General features: G+C 37.0%; 1 protein-coding gene across 9 annotated transcripts in view; it reads right to left on the minus strand.

Moving 5' to 3' along the window:
• Positions 1–16509, minus strand: part of TCF20 (transcription factor 20) — a 187060-nt gene that overhangs the window by 94007 nt on the left and 76544 nt on the right. For 5 of the 9 annotated variants that reach the window (XM_087873138.1, XM_060694592.2, XM_087873137.1 and 2 more), the window contains one exon: positions 7689–7756. The exons of 2 other annotated variants lie outside the window; for them this stretch is intronic. The gene's annotated coding sequence lies outside the window, so the exon portion shown is untranslated. Of the gene's footprint in view, positions 1–7688; positions 7757–9915; positions 9998–16509 lie in introns of those variants that run through there. 2 more of the 9 variants (XM_087873140.1, XM_034403310.3) reach the window with 2 other exon arrangements.

Raw genomic sequence — 16509 nt, forward strand, 5'->3', positions numbered from 1 at the left:
TTTATTTGTCTATTTATTTATACAGCAAGTATAAATGGTATAAATGGTGGCGCAGCAGACTAATAGCCTGTTATTAACATTCAGCTGCCTGCAATTACTGCAAGTTCGAATCTCCCCAGGCTCAAGGTTGACTCAGCCTTCCATCCTTTCTAAGGTAGGTAAATTGAGGACCCAGTTTGTGGGGGCAATAAGCTGACTTTGTATAAATATACAAAAGTATGAAGGCTATTGCTTAACGCATTGTAAGCCGCCTTGAGTCTCCGGAGAAGGGCGGCATATAAATCAAATTTTTAAAAAAAGGACATAAGTAACTACTTGGACTCTCTATTGTCCAGAAATTATTATACTGGCAAATTTACAAATCAGATATTTAAAATATAATGATTAACAAATATATTTTGGGGAAGAGAATTCAATCAATTTCCCTCCTTTTCATGATAATTTCTTCAAGCTTGAATCTCTAAGCCTCTGTGGGAAGCAGAGGAAAAGGGTTTAATAGTTCACACCAGTGATCAGTTGTTTTTTTTAAAAAACCCACCCCTAACCTGGTGTCATCTTATGTGTTGACTAGTATTCTAACCAGTGGTGGGTTTCTACTGGTTCGCCCCGGTTCAGGCAAATCGGTAGTGGTGGTAGAGGGAGGCTCCGCCCACCTGCCTGGACATCATCATGGACGGTCTGCGCAGGCACAGAAAGTACTGTGCATGACAGAAGCGCTACGCGTGAGCGAAGTGAGCACACACGAACGCTCCTGGTTCCGAACCGGTACCGAAGGTAAGTGGAACCCACTACTGATTCTAACCATCCCCAGTGATCAAAATTGTACCCATGGAAAATATCCAGATTGGGAAAAACTATTTTAGGAACTGAAGGAATAGGTCTCGCTATAGTTCCAAACATTGATATATGAGATTGGAAACCATACTGTCCCACTACTATACTACATTTGCTGTTTAGAAATTTCTATATTTTGTGCTTTATGAAAGAGCTCGTTTTCAGACACTGCATGCTTTCAGACATTGCATGACTATGGATCCTGAGATAGATGATCCCATAAAGTATGGTTGTACAACCTTTTGGCTTGCTTGAGTTGCACTGAGTGAAGAGGAATTGTCTTGGGCCACATATAAAATATATAATATAGTTAATGTATATACATAACAAACTTCCTTTATTTTTAAAATACTTTTTATTATCTTGTGAGGCTGGCATTACTAACTGTTTGGGACCACATGTGGCTTGTGGGCCATGGGTTGGGCACACCTGCCATAAAAATTCCCCAAATTCTACATACTTCAAAAAGCAAACAAAGATCTAAGAAGAAAACTACAACAACTCTGATCAAAACAGTAACAGAGTTCGAAGGGACCTTGGAGGTCATCTAATCCAAACCCCTGCCTGTATTAGGGATTCGAACTGCTGAATTGCTGACCTTTCAGCTCAGTGTCTTAGCCACTGAACTACCTAGTCAAGACAGATAGAATGAGCTATCACATGTAAGAAGCCACTAAACCTCATTCCCTTTTATCAAAGCACTGATGATATTACCTAGTTTGGTAATGAAACATATGCAACAATTGCTGAATAATTTATCTAATTCTAGAAAATTTTGTCCTTTCATTTTTCAAGTACATTTCTAGCCTCAAATAACAGAAAATTAGAACAGAATGTACAGGTCATCTATTTTAATAAAATGTTCTCCCTGCTCCCCAGCATTACTGTTCTGATTCAACAGAATAGAAAAAGAGAGAAAAAGGAAAAAACAATTAACCTGATTGACAAAGTAAGGAAAACTATGGGGCTTCCTTATCCCTGAACACTCACAGGAATTTTCTTCCCTGTTCATTACACCAGAAGTTTTCCACTCCTTGCTAATATTTCAACTATTATCATGGCAATATTAGCCATGATAGTAGTTAAGCACTCTCTCATTCTCTCTTACACACACCCCCCCACACCCCCCCCCACACACACACCAATGGTCACTCAACAAAGCTGACTGGAATGAAAGCTAGAATAGATAAAAGAAAGTACTATTTTATACAGTGAGTAATTAATTTGTGGTATGTTCAGGTCTATCAAGACTAATGGCTTTGAAGCCTCAGTGTTTTATCCTGAGGTTGTGAGAAGTATACTGTATCTCCAAATGCCAGTTGAAACTGTATAAAAGGGGTATGTCTCCATCTCCTGTTAGCACATACCCGTGAGCATTATGAGAAAATGCTGAGCTAAGATAAGTCTTGGTTTGATCCAACAGGACCATTCTTATGTTCTCATGAAATCGGAAGTTGAAGGACACAGAACATTAAAGAATTAAAAATAAATTATTTGAGATTGTAAAATGATAGAAGCAAAGCTTAATTTGAACTAAGCTATGAAATTTATTGTAATTTCAGGATACATCACTGCCACATTTCTAAAGAAGGAAAAGTATCTTAGAATATGCCAAGTAGCAATAGCAATAGCACTTAGATTTATATACCCTGTCCATAGTGCTTTACAGCCCTCTCTAAGCAGTTTACAGAGTCAGCATATTTCCCCCAACAATCTGGGTCCTCATTTTACTGACTTCGGAAGGATGGAAGGCTGAGTCAACCTTGAGCCTGGTGAGACTCGATCTGCCAAACTGCTGGCAGCCGGTGATCAGCAGAAGTAGCCTGCAGTACTGCACTCTAACCACTGCACCACTGCGGCTCATATTACTTCCTCCTCCCATCATTTCTTTCCATCTGTCACTAAAACAATTGCTCAAAGCGGTACTGTTACAGATAATTAACCAATTCTATTTAATTGTGAACTTGGTAATTCATACAAATGGTTGAGCAATTCTATGGTTATTGGAAAACCTGTCATGACAATATCAAGGATTGGACAGTGGTTTTAAGATGAAATAGGACAGCTTCCTTTACTTTAGCATAGAATGGATGGATCCTTCCAGAATGGCACATTCTGAAGATTTGGCATGTCTGTCTCCTGAACATATAGTATAATACATGAAATGGCCTTTAAAGATGCGGGATTCATTTCAACATATTGACCCTAAATAAGTAGATAGGATACTCCAACACTTGGGGCTTGTACACATCCCCTTTATGGCTCCTTGAGATATTTGGGAGAGGAGCTGGGAGTAGCTTTTTAAGAGATTGGGTTATTTTGGAAGCTCTGGAGGAAGAATATCAGACAGGCCTTCCAGGCTTCCATTAGACAATTACCACACTATCTCCAACCTTCCCTTTTAGGGAGGGTTATTGAAAAGGAAGTAGAGCTTCAGGTTCTGAGTGGCCTAGAACTAACAAGTTAGCCTGACCTTTCAGGCGAGGTTTATGGAAATGGCATTGGTTGCTCTAATATTTATTTATTTATTTATTTATTTGGTCAAATTTATATGCCGCCCTTCTCCCAAAGGACGCGGGGCAGCTCACAAAGGATTAAAACTGTAGAACAGTAAAAATAAATTAATTTAGATTAATTAAAAATACAACAATTAAAACCCATATTAAAACCAAAACTAAAAACACCCCGCAGGTCAGGCGATTTGTTTAAAAAGCCACGTCTTTAGGTCCTTGCGGAAGGAGTGGAGGTCGGGAGCCGTGCGGAGCCCGGTGAGTAAACCATTCCAGAGGGTCGGCGCACTCACAGAGAACGCCCTCATCCTGGGCGCCATCAGCCGACATTGCCTGGCCGTTAGCACTCAGAGGAGGGCTGCCCTATGCGAGCGCATTGGTTGGTGAGAGGCTGGCAGTAGGTGCTCCTACAAGTACCCCGGGCCCATGCCATGAAGGGCTTTATAGGTAAGCACCAGCACCTTGAAGTGGATCCGGAGGACCACTGGTAACCAGTGCAACTTGCGCAGGAGAGGTGTAACATGGGAGTAATGGGAAACTCCCGTAAGAACCCGCGTGGCTGCATTTTGGACCAGCTGGACCCTCTGGGTGCACCCCAAGAGCAGCCCCATGTAGAGGGCATTGCAGTAATCCAGGTAAGAGATGACAAGAGTGTGGGTGACTGTACGAAGGGCATCTCTGTCTAGGAAAGGGCGCAACTGGCGCACAAGGCGAACCTGTGCAAAGGCCCCCTGGTCACGGCCGTCAGGTGGTCGACTAGAGACAGCCGTGAATCCAGGAGGACGCCAAGATTGCAAACCCTTTCTGAGGAAGTAAGTGACTCCCCTCCCATCACAAGTGGTGGGGCCACTAGATCAGGAGATGCATCCACAGCCACTCAGTCTTGGAGGGGTTGAGTCTGAGCCTGTTCCTACTCAACCAGACCTGTACCGCCTCCAGACACTTAGACATCATGGAAAGAGCATCCCTAGGTTGGTCAGGGGTGGAGATGTACAGCTGGGAATCATCCGCATATTGCTGATACCTCACCCCAATAGATGTCCTTAATAAGGCCTTAGGTAAGGGAAAGTTTTGTTTGACCTTGCAGCAGCATTCAGTACCACTAATTATGGTATTTTTCTGGACTGTCTATGAAGATTAAGGGCAGGCATAATCATTTTGCAGTGATTCTTCTTCCCTGGAAGGATGATCCAGGGTGGTGATGGGAATGACCGATCAGTCTGATGGGCTCTCTTTTGTCAGGTGATATATAGCAATAGTAACAGCACTTAGACTTATATACCGTTTCATAATGCTTTATAGCAGCCTCTAAGCTGTTTACAGAGTCAGCATATTGCCCACAACAACCTGGGACCTCATTTTACCGACCTCAGAAGGATGGAAGGCTGAGCCAGTAAGGATCAAACTCCTGGCAGTGAGCTGAATTAGCCTGCAATACTGCATTCTAACCACTGCCCCATCACAGTTTCTATATGATTCAATCCTGTCATTATTTTGCAACATGAAACTTCTGGGAAGGATGTTCACATAGAATCTATGTCATAGACCATCACCACCACCAAATACACGATTTGAGTCAGTAGAAGCCTGGAACAATCTTTGTCTATAGTAACTCCCACTTTATGGAGCAGTCAGCAATCAGAAGAGGCAAAGCAATTCCCCTGGTGTCTTTTTGATGTAGAAATGGTTTTTTATAGACACTTGAGGGTTGTCACTACTACTGAGATTAATTAGCACCTATGTTTATTAGTAGTTCTTATTGCTTTGGGATTTTATTGTTTGTTTTTGTAGTTTTTAGTTTATTGAAAATCAATAGTAGATTCTTTTTTTATGGAAGATGTAATGCAATTTCAGATATTACCAGATAGACCTGTAAAGTCATAAAACCAATTTATCTCTGAAAGATCAAAAACTGGTTAGAGATATGTATATAAAATTTGGACTTAGGTATGAATGTATATAATGTATTATCTCTAACTGATTCTGATGCCCTAAAAGTCTAAGGTCAGTACAATTTACAGCAGCAATTGAAGGGCTGAGAAGACAGCACAATGGCCAAACAGTCTACTATGAAGCACAACTTTGGGACATGCTCCAATGTGGTACTCATATTTTCACTCAAAAGGCCATTGTGATAAAACAAGTCATCAACATGATCTCTAGGCTCCAGTGTAAAAGCAGTGGAACAGAACCATAATGACAATGAAGTTTGATGCACCCAGCCACTATTTTTGCTGCAGTCTTAAGAATCTGTAGCTACTGTTTGGCTGCCTCAATATGGAAGATTTTAATAATGTTGTACCTACTGTCAGGCGTTAAAAGGAAAAAGACAAAGCTTTCTTCCAAACAAAATGCTTATATTTAACAAAGTATGCCTGATAACAATAAAACTCAGAAATACAACAGAAGAATAAAATTTGCGGGCTGTTTCTTTTCCTCTTTATATTTATATTTTAAATTCTATTACTTTAGAAATATAAATCCTGAACAATTACGAAATTGGGAGAAAAACACTAAGACAGAAAATTAAAATTGTATTCCTGCACCTGAGATATATTTGAAATCCATTTTCAGAAACATTTAATATTCTTATACCAGCAGTACAACTCAATTTTGTACATCTAGAAATAGGATTGGGCAGCACTTCAAATTAAATTCTTAAAAGGTGTTCTGGTATACATAGGAATGCAATGCTCTTTAAAGCAGCCATGTCTTTTACTGAGATTCCATGGCTACCTTCTGAAACTGCCATGAGAGTACAGAAAAAAAATGGTCATTTTAAAATTGCAGAGCAGTACATCATTTGTGCCCCTGCATGCTCCAAAACACATTTTTGGAATAAAATGTGAAGCAGGTGAACAGCCATAATTGAATTTTAGTTTCTTCAGGAATTAAATGTTCAGAGTACTTCGCTTCTAATTCAGGAAATCAGGTGAGTTTTTTAGGTATTCATTCTTCCAGTAAAAAGCTATCCTCTTCAACAACCTGTATATGTGACAAGGAGTAAAGTTATGTTCATAATCCCAAGCTTTTTTTTTTAGTTATACTTGGGTTTTTTTCATTTTTTAAAATTTATTTGTATGGTGATCCTGTTTTATTGTTGTTCTAGACATCAAAACGCTGATAAAGAGCTAAAGAACAATTTAAGATTTTTTTTAAAAAAAATAGTTGTATAGTCCACTTTCTTCAGAAATGAAAACAATTGGTAAACTGCAACCAAGGAAACCATGCATACATAACATCCGAAATCCAATGTAATTTTAAATCATATTTCCATAATCTTTAATTCAAACTAACAAAATCAGATAACAGTTCTAAGAGAGCAAGGAATAAGATCAAAGCAGTAGTATATATATTCTAAGAGTAGACAAAATGGTTGATTCATAAAAGCAGTCACTGAAGATTAAGACAATAATCTTATAGCTGCTGAATGTGCATTCACTTCTATCCCTAGATTTGGTTTTGGATCATTATTGTGTTACTTAAACTAAAAATGAGGAAAACCCACAAACAATTACGGTAAGTTATTCTTCCACAGCAGTTTCCTCTTTTCTATAGTACAGAGATTTCATACCATGCTGTTGGCTTAAATGCAATAGAGTTAGCACAGAGATAGAGGGAGAAAGTTGCCATCTTGAAAGTCACTATGACATCCATCCTCACCTGGTTTCTGAAACTGTAAAAACAGTGGAAGCTGCTGGAAATATTCTGATCCACTGTTGTCAGGAATGTAAGTATGATGTTTAGCACTATAAACAGATCACTCAAAATTGACAGACACATACTGCATATTTTCAGAAATGGAGTCTCCCTCTTTCTCCTGCTACCAAGCTGACGATTTGCCTGCCTGTAATTCTCTCTCCTGTATAATTTGCTTTAAAATGTAAATATTTCTGTTTCTTTCCTTTACTTTGCACATGGGTATCTGAAATTACAATGAACAAAAAGTGAAGAGAGATAGGAGGAATGGAAGTATTTAACATTTAGAGAATGTTTGTGATTAGGAGGTGAAGTAGAAATAAAAAAGACAGCAAGACTATATCTAGAATTTTAAAAAATGATAGGCAAATAAGGCACAACAATTTTTTTTGTTATTTATAACAGTCCAGAAGTTAGGGAGTGGGTTTATTCCATGCTCATTTGGGAAAATAGCAATAAATGGAGCTAACAACAATAAAAAAAAGCAAAGCAGAATTTTTTTCTTAGGCTTTCTAGTTTCTAGATTTCACATCCTCAGTTGTTGTATTTCCAAGTTTTATCTGTTAATCAAATGCAGTTCATATATGTTTATTCAGAAATATTTCTCACTGAGTTAAATGGATAAACTGCAATACTCATACTTACCTGAAATAAGGCTCATATGATTCAATGTGATTTACTTCTAAATACAGAAGCACAGGAATGCATTGAAACTGGAAATGAAGAAAAGGTATTCAGTGAAACTTGTAGTCTTTTAAGGGTTGGTCCCCAGGAAAGTTTAACTCCCAAGCCCTTGCAAAAGAACTTACTTTTTTGAAATATAAAATGAATTTGAAAGTTTGAATATAAGAGCAATGGCTATTTGTAATCCTCAAACAATAACTTTTCCATTCCAATCCAGAATTACCAACGTCATGGTACAATTCTTCCTGACAATCTGATAATGACTAAAATCCAATAATATAGTCTATTGAATGTTGCTGTTGCCATCAGGTTACAACTATGCATTACTTTGGAGTTCCATACATCCCAGCAGAATTTATTTCTTTAAAAAGCAGCTAAATCATATATACCTATATACAATTTTGAAGACTCATATAAAGAATTCCCTAATGAGTCTTCAAAATTTTATATAGGTGTGCAGAGTAATTAAATTCTAACAGCACTAACCCAGGATGTAAACCTTTCAGAGCTGTTTTTTCTTTCCTTTTAAAAAATATACTTCTTGTTTCACTAGCTTTGTTATTAAGATCATTCACCATATAGTTGCAATGGATGTATACTATTACTATATGCATAGGCAACCATAGTGATGTATAGTATACGTCAAGCTCAATACTGTGCCATCATGACTAAAGCTCTTCCATGTTATGATATCATACAAAGGGTGGAGCTTTGTCACAACAATAAAACATTACTTTCATTTTTATAAAAGGATTTTTTTTTTCTTCTCCAATTTCTGCTTTTTGTGGGATAATTCAATTTTTTCCCAAGTTCTATAGCACTTGTCCAATGGCTATTTAATGTAACAAAACATATTCTTTAACTTGTGACATGGGCAGATTTAAGAAAATGTTAATGTTAGTAGTTACAATAAAAATATATAAAACTAATCTCAGATACTGGTAGCTATGAACTCTTGATGGCTTTAGACAGATTGCTGTATTTCAACCAGAACCATCTATGCAGACATTAATATTCACCCATATTATAATATATATATTATTTATAAGTCTCTTGTATAGACTTATAAATATATGTCAAACACCTTAAGCAAACAGGATATATTTTGTATAAACACTGAATATTGTTACTGTAATAATACATAAATATTACATGTGTCTAAGTAATGTAAATGCATTGTTTAAAGGCCATAGTAATTAAAAGTATAAAACAGCAAGAACTATTCCTACAACATCACGATATCAGTCTGACTAAGCAGCATTATTATTGTTGTTGTTGTTGTTGTTATTATTATTATTATTATTATTATTATTATTATTATTATTATTATAACATAGTTTCTGCATGTTCATCTTTCTGACATGAGGTACTAAAGCCATTTCAGTTTCAATGTACACTACAAGAGATAGAAAGGTTTTAAGTCATTTTAGAAATATAGGATATTTATAAAAGCAACAATGTTAGTGATATGAAAGCCCTATGAAATAAATGAACTATCCTATCTCTCTTGGAAGAAACATAAGAAGATAACAAAGGTCTTGTTTACCCACATAAATTCTAGCAAAATTTCAGAACCACTCTTCCATTCTAAACATAAATCTCTGACTATGTCTAAGAGGAAAAGAAGGCAAATAACTGGATCTTGTTTAACCATCCAATGCTCATTTTGACTCCAATTACATAAAGAACAGGAATGGGAGGAATGTCTGATCAGTTGTCTGGACAGGAATCACTTAGGCCTCATTTCACAGAGAAAAGGCGGATGTTTAAAGCAAGAGTTTCAATTTTCTTGGCTGTCTAGCTAGTCATTTCAGCCAAGGAAGCAACAGCACCTGTTTCAAGTGCCTAGTTACAGATAGTGCCAGGCAGTTGTGAAAGAAATATACTGAATTCGGCCCAGATTCTGTAGTCTCTCTGTAATGTACAATTCAGTCTATTTATGGACTGTATTTAGCCTTGAACCAGACTGAAGCAGACAATACAAAGCCCCAGTGTATCACGCTTTTGTTTATATCTTAAACAGTTCTGTGTCCCATTGCTATAAAATGCATTTACATTAAAACACTCAATTCATCTCACTAGGGGCTGACCATAAGCATGTATGGACTAAAAAAAGGGCAAGAAACAACAAACGTCCCTCTCTGTGATCCCCTGAAATCAGAGTTCAGACAGGCAGTGAGTGTCATACCTGTATTTATGGATAAAGAACTCCAAGATCGAGAGCTGTCATATCTGCATCCTTCCACTGCATGTAGAAAGAGGGGAGGAGGAAAAGGGAGGGGAGGAGCAACTAGCTTTAACTGGATCCTACCGGTAGCAGCTCCATCACAATTCAATCTGTCAAGGGCTGTACAAGAAATATGTTTCTTCAAGATTTAGACAAAAAAGGGGGGAGGGAGCATTCTCTCTCAAAAATGCAATCATTTCCATACTGAGCAGCTTGGGCTAAAGCAAACTTGCATGCATACAAAATCAGGCACTTATATGCATTTTTTTTAAAAAAGAGGGGGGTTAAGGAAGACAAAGATTTAGTATGAAGGAGTTCAGATGGGCTGGAAGTAAAATTATTGGGATCACAGAAAATAAGCAAAAGAAAAACAGTATGAGAAGAATTATTCCTTTCTGGTTACCCTGAAAACCCATATAATGAAGGGGCTGCGAGGATAATTACTCTCACTTGTTTGGCATGGCAGGGCATCATGCTGCCACGGGGCCAATTTCCTCTCTTCTTCTCCCAATTAGCATGCCAAGTAGTCCAAACAGCTCATTGGGTACTGATTGGAGAAGCAGACTAACAGCCAAATACCTCTTCATCCAATGAGAAGGCAGCATGTGTTTTGCTAGAAAGCTTCAGCTTCCTTCATTTTGTGCCCTTCTCCGCTATCATTCTCTCTCTTCTCCTCAGGAGACACTAAAGGAGGTGATAAAAACAGTGAACCCATCCTTCCCCTCCCCAGCTGGTCTCATTCACAGCTCACAGTAGTCCTGGCTTCCTCAAGGGACCCACTAATGAAGACAGCCGATGGCGGACATTAATCTCTCCCCCCTACCCCACCCCTGTCGATTTATACTTCCACAGAGAATTCTGGCTTCCAGCCAGAGGGCTCAGCACATTCTTCTTGTTCTTAGACAGTAAGAGAGACTGCCGCACTCTCATACACACCCATTTCTTTCAAATACACATTGAGACTGTCAATTTAGGAAGACAGCAGCTTGAAGGAAACATTAGAAAGCCAAAGAGTTGTTGAATAACACCTTTACATTCCTAAACAATCCCTTTATTCCAAAGCACTTCGCAGGGACAGCTTTCCAACTGTATTTTTTTAGCTATCTATATTATAGCTACAAGGCAGGGAAGATTATAAACTATCAAATGGAATTTTAGGCAGTAAGAAATGATCCCAACTAAACCTTCCCCAGGAAAAAGGATTTTAAAATACATTTTGCTCTCACAGTGAACTCAGGATCTCTCATTCTGATTAGTTACCTGTTTTTCAAATTCAAATATGTTTTATACAAGACATCAAAAGACTGGATTTTTTCCACATTTCCAATTCACAAACTAGAGATAATTAGTGATTGTTGACTGCATACATATTACAGAATGAATCCTTTTGCTCTAGGGCAATCAATTTTTCAACCTTATTAGATATTATGCAGGAGAGCTTCAAAGCAGTCACAAAACAACATTTCCAAGACAGAAGACACTAGTGCTTTCAGCACACTGAAAAAGTATTTTAATGCTCCAATCCTTCTCACTGTTTTGATTTGTATGTTAACAATGCTTTCTTAAGCAAAAACTAAAAACATATATATGATTCTAAATATATTTACTCTGAATTTCAGTTTTACAATATGAAAGCACCAAAACAAAGGCTTTTTAAAAGATATACATTTAAAATATTCACAGTGCATGCATATCCCTTTGAGTCAGTCCTGGGCAAGACTCTGCAGTTTTTTTTAAAAAAAAACTAATTAAAATTATCATAATATAAAATACACATTAAAATAAAGATGATAGGAAAATGGGAAAGGGAAGTTTTCTTGGCAAGGTTTTTCAGAAATGGTTTGCCATTGTCACTTTCCTGAAAGAGTGACTGGCTAAAAGTCACTCAGCTGGTTTCATACAAATCAGGATTAGAACTCATGATCTCTGTTTTGTGGCCTGATGCCTTAACCACTACACCAAACTGATAATTTCACTTTCCACTTTGTAGTGAAATAATGTAGTGCATGATTAGAAAACAAAATCTTACCATCTAATGTCAGAATTCCTTTTAACAATAAGCAATATAATTTCCTACTAAATTATAAATCTAAGGTACCTCTTGGGTCTGAAAGACGGCAAAACTTAATACTATCATAAAAATACAGTAACCACTTCTGATTGGGTTTAAAAAGGTAAAAGTAAAGGTTTTCCTTGTCCAGTCGTGTCCGACTCTAGTGGACAGTGCTCGCCTCTTGTGTTTACCAGCCACTAATATTGAATGGCATACTATATCTGATCCTAGGATATATAGCCATTATAACTTGCAATGATTAATCGTCTTATCCTTCATGAATTCCCTAATCCCTTTTAAAGTCCTCCAAGTTCACACCACCAGTGTGTATCCTCTTCTCAGTGCTCTGCTGAGCTTCCTCTTTTCCTCTGATTGCTTGTAAATTCTTCTTTCTTAAATGATTCTTTACCTTGTCCTGACAATGTTACATATCTTGGTAATGAGGACAAATAAACACTTGGGCTTTAAACAGCAGAATGTATAAATCTAGCTTTCATAAGCAAGAAGTATTTAATTTACTGTATGTCTCAACTAGAGTAAACAATTAAAAGGGGAGATTGTTGTTGGAACATACAGCAATATATCCCCTTTAAATACCTTTTGTGGCCACAGACCACTAAGACTTAACTCAAGATTTAACTCATAACATTTCTTCAAGCCTTCAGGGACCCTGTGATGATGTTGCAGACCCTCAGAGATCTATGGACCACAGGTTGAGAACCATTGCTCTAGATTATTTATGCATTCCTCTAGTGGGATATATGAGAAATACTGCTTCAATGGATCTTTCTACAGATATCTTTATCTTTTCTTCTTTTTTTCTTCAATTCACTGGGTCTTTTTCTTCCAGCTTTGAATTAACCTTTTCCCAGAAGTGTCAAAATATCTCTTTTTCTAGTTGTCTTAAACAAATTCCCCTACACTTCCCCTACTCAACAGTTAATCCCCTTTTCTCTCAGCCGTCTAAAGCAGCCCTGAATTTTTACTTTTTCAGGGTCATAGCCAGCTTCTAAACTCTTTAAATATATAGTAATATGAGATACCGGTAGTTGTTAACTTAATGACTACAACTGAGAGCAGAATTTATGTTGCTAAGCAGGTCATGCTTGATTTTGTAACCCATTTTTGCCCCGGTTGTTAAGCAAATCACTGCAGTTGTTAAGTGAACCATGCATTTATTACGCAAATCTAATTTCCCCCTGGACTTGGCTTACTGGAAGCTGGCTAGGAAGGTCACAAATGCTGATCATATGAGTTGGGACACTGCAGCCATCGTAAATACATGCCAGTTGCCAAGCACCCAAATTTTTATCACATGATTGTGGAGATGCTGTGATGGTCATAAATGTGAGGACCGGTTGTAAATCACTTTTTCAGTGCCACTGTAAATTTGAATGATTGTTGACTAAATGGTTGTAAGTTGAGGACTATGTGTGCTTACAAACTATTCATCATCTTATGACAGAATTTTTTTCCTGTGGATTGAAGTATTCTCTTTAATCTGCCCTGAATTTCTTGCCATTCAGCTTTATAAACTGAGTTTTAATATTGTCAGTTAAGGAAGTTAAGCCTTTCACTTTTTCCAAATCACAATTTTGAATGCTGTTCATTATACATCCCAACTTTATTTTTTCTATCAAACATCCCCAAACATTACAAACTTTACACACAAGAGGAGTCACTCCAATCTCTTAATTAATTTCTCTATTAGTATTGTCATTGTCATTATTATTATTACTATTGTTGTTTTAATTCTGGAGCAGTATTTCAAGTCAAGTACAGGTAGTCCTCAATTTACAACAGTTCATTTAGTGATCGTTCAAAGTTACAATAGGACTGAAAAATGTGACTTATGACTGTTTTTCATAGTTACGACCTTTGCAGCATCCCCATGATCATTCAGATGTTTGGCAACTGGTTCATATTTATGATCTTTGCAGTGCCCTATGGTCATGTGATCACCTTTTGTGACCTTTTGACAAGTAAAGTCAATGGGGAAACCAGATTCATTTAACAACTATGTTACTAACTTTACAACCTCAGTGATTCACTTAACAGCTCTGGCAAGAAAAGTTGTAAAATGGGGCAAAATTCTGTTAACAAATATCTCACTTAACAACAGAAATGTTGGGCTTAGTTGTGATTGTAAGTGAAGGACTATCTGTAAGGGGGTCAAGTAATATATATGTAAACTTTGAAAGTTATTTTAGAACACATTGCCATGCATAAATCACACTGAAATATTGTTTGGCTTCTGATTTACATTAACAGTAAACAGACTACAGGATAGCACAAGTATCTGCAGGTCCATAAACTCTTACTCTCTTGTTACCTATGTTGCTTGTGGCATTCATGCTAAAAACTGGCTCTCTTTGGAATTTAAAAAAAAAATCTCATTCCTCAGACTTCCACAACCTGGAGTCCTCCAGATGTGCTGGGACTGCAGTTTCTAGAATTCTCTGCTGAGCAGTTGTTGGTACAGATAACCTCAACACAATCAAGCCCAACATTTCTGCTACTAAGCAAGGTAGCTGCTAAGTAAATTTTGCCCCATTTTATGACTTTCTTGCCACACCTAAGTGAATCACTGTAGTTGTTAAGTTAGTAACACAATTGTTAAGTGAATCTGGCTTCCCCATTATCTTTGTTTGTCAAAAGACCACAAAAGGACACTTGGCAATTGGCATATATTTATGACAGGTGTCATTTATGACATGACCCCAGGACTTTACACCTGTCATAAATACATGCCAGTTGCCAAGTGTCCAAATTTTGATCATGTGACCACAGGGATGCTACAATGGTACTGTGAAAAATGGCCTTAAGTCACTGTTTTTCCCAGTGCTGTTGTAACTTTAGTCACTAAATGAATGGGTGTAAATTGAGGACTATCTGTAATTCCAATAATATTAGGCAGAAAGAAAGAACTGGATACTTTTGATACATACTACTCCTGTTGAAGCAAAGTAGAATGCCCAATTTGAAAAATATTGTAATTTGCTAATTTTTAATGGAAGCAGTACAAGATATTTAGTTTGCACTATTTTATGGCTGTTTATACTCCATTCCTAGCTACTGAATTGTTCTGTTGCCATGGAGGAAAAATGAAAGTCATTCTGCCATGTATTGCTGCAACATTCCCTCATTATTTCAAGATTCTTTATTTATGGAAATAATTTACTTTGTTTCATATGTTTAAAATTAATTCACACTTTCCAATTATATACATGTTTTTAATTAAATAATTCCTATAAAAATGTTATTAATTACATGCCTTTGAAGGTAGGCATTTTTATACAAAAAGTATATTGATATATATTCTTTATACCCATCAGAAGAAGTTTTTTCTCCACTTGATTAATGTTTCTTTACATATTTTTTTAGCCATTACAATTGATAGAGTCAAGATTGCCTTCTTAAACTACTGCTCTTTAGATGGTTTTAGCAAGGCAAACAGTAGATACTGGGAGTTATGGTCTGATCAACACTGGGTTGCGGACAATATTTCCTTTGTTTTGATACCATACATAACAATTGCACGGAAATATCCACTTACAATAAATTACATTAAAACTAGACCATATATGAATCACACATGAAATTACATAGCAGAAAAAACTTACATAATATGCATAATAATTTCAGTGTTCCAAATTTTTAAGAGGTACTGACTAAATCATCCCACTTTCCTGAATGAATGCTACACCTCCTCTCAAATTTTTAGTGCCGCCCATTTTCTGCTTCTCTCTAGGTCCATGTCAGAAAAATAGGGAAGAAAGACGATGGCTTTTTTCCCCTAGAACTGCTGCAAGCAAATCTGGTGCAAGTGTCAATCACTGCAACCAAACCTAAATAATACAGATGATCATTAAACATCACAATGAACATATAATATTTGTATTCAACCTTGATGATAATTTACATTATGGCATCAAATGCATGTCGACCTAAAATAGTGGGTCTTCAATGAAGCAATGCATCATCTTTAATCCAGTTTGCCTCCCCACAACTTTGTAGCCAGCTTCAAGGAGGAAAAATAAATAAATAATTCATAGGGGTATACATCAAAGAATAGTCACCATAGGTAATGACCCTACCCTAACCCTAACAGACCTTGAAGTTGTTCTTGGAGAGTGTTGGAATAAATGAGAAAATGTTATTTTAAAAACAGTATAATTTAAGGATGTTGCTGTCATGAACTAGAGCAGAAATGAAGACAAACTCATTGAGACCTAATAGGAAAAAAAAAGATGTTACCAGAGCTGGTTTGTGTTGTGTTTGAATGCAAGTGAGAAGATAGTCTTTCCAATCTGGTGGCCATTTATTATAGGCAGCTGTATACCACAGCTGCTCAAGAATCACTGGAAGATTTTCCTCCCATATTTTAAACTATGCCATCACTGGGCCAATGAGACACTCATTGGATATGTGAACAAAGAACTTCTAACAGCCTTGAGGAGGCTGCAAGATACACTGGGTTGTGGAATTCAAAACTGTTTAGC

This window comes from Pantherophis guttatus, chromosome 7 (genome assembly GCF_059756535.1).
Source record: "Pantherophis guttatus breed Tessera chromosome 7, ASM5975653v1, whole genome shotgun sequence".
NCBI lineage: Eukaryota > Metazoa > Chordata > Lepidosauria > Squamata > Colubridae > Pantherophis > Pantherophis guttatus.